Raw genomic sequence first — 1,288 nt, 5'->3', positions numbered from 1 at the left:
CTAAGGAGCTATAACTGATTAAAAAAAGACATGATATAAAGCATATTTTAATTTTGACGCACGCGAACGCTCGCGTTATTACGCGCGCACAAAAATATAATGTACATAACATTTAACCATGACCTGAAATTTATGCCCACTAAATATGATTCAGAAATCACGAATGATTAAGGTGATTATAGGGTCATCAAAGTTTTGACGAAAGAAAGATGAGGGGGTAAGCAAAACCCTATATTTTGACCATGATGACGTCATCTAAAAGTAAAAAAGTGTCAAAAGTATGAAAGAGAATTGCTTTAGCTATAACATACTCAAATTTGGAAGACAATCGACCAGGAATAAGCGAGATACGCTCAAATGCGCATTTTTTTTAAATGACATCATCGATAATATTCAGTTTGTTGAATTCAGATGGCAATATGATGACGTCATAATGTCCGATCAGCCATTATGACCTATAAAATCATATTTACAATTCATGTGCTTTCAGAATATGTAATAAAAATTGGGGGTCACCTTTCATTCTAAGGAGCTATAATTGATTTAAAATAGGCATGTTTTTGGCCTATTTTTGCTCTATGTCGAAAAAAACGCGCACATGTGCTCTTATTTTCGATGCGCGCGTACGGCATTGCTATTGACCCTAAATGACTAAAAAAGATTGGAAATTTGTGAATACAGTGTCAGGAACCTAAAACATTTAAAAAAACAATATTTTTAACTTCTGTATGTGCCGTGCGCGTAAAAATGCGCACGCGTTGCTGAAAATTTAAAAAATGTTGAAATGCTCAAATTGGCTTAAAACGTGCTCTAATTAAGTCAAAAATTGATTTCGACCATTTTAAAACTTTGACACGCCCGTACGCGCGCGTTATGAAGCGCACGCGCAAAATGAGTGTACATTACATTCAACCTTCACTCGAAGTCAATGCTCACGTAATACGATTTCGAAATGGCAATTGGTTAGGCTGATATGATCGATAATGTAGAAACGCAAAATTGCGCGTAGATGATGTCACGCATAACTGCGCACTTTGAAAACCTTATTGTGACTATTCCAGGCCAAGCTAAATGTTCGTTGAAGCGTGCATGTATGAATCTCGTGCCAATTTTTAGATATCGTGCTAACAAGAAATGGGAATAAAAAAAAGAAGATCTCTGACAATAACAAGAGGTGATCCGCTAGCGGAGCGGATCACCAACTAGATTTGAACTCGTCACTGAGGACGAGTTAGGTGATCCGCCGCACTTTGACCCTCATTAAGATCACGCGGTGCTGATTAAAAAG

This window comes from Anneissia japonica, unplaced genomic scaffold (assembly GCF_011630105.1).
Source record: "Anneissia japonica isolate Jap-2015-1 unplaced genomic scaffold, ASM1163010v1 scaffold287866_len144376_cov102, whole genome shotgun sequence".
Lineage (NCBI taxonomy): Eukaryota > Metazoa > Echinodermata > Crinoidea > Comatulida > Comatulidae > Anneissia > Anneissia japonica.
The sequence above is the reverse complement of the archived record's forward strand: the minus strand, read 5'-3'. Positions refer to the sequence as shown.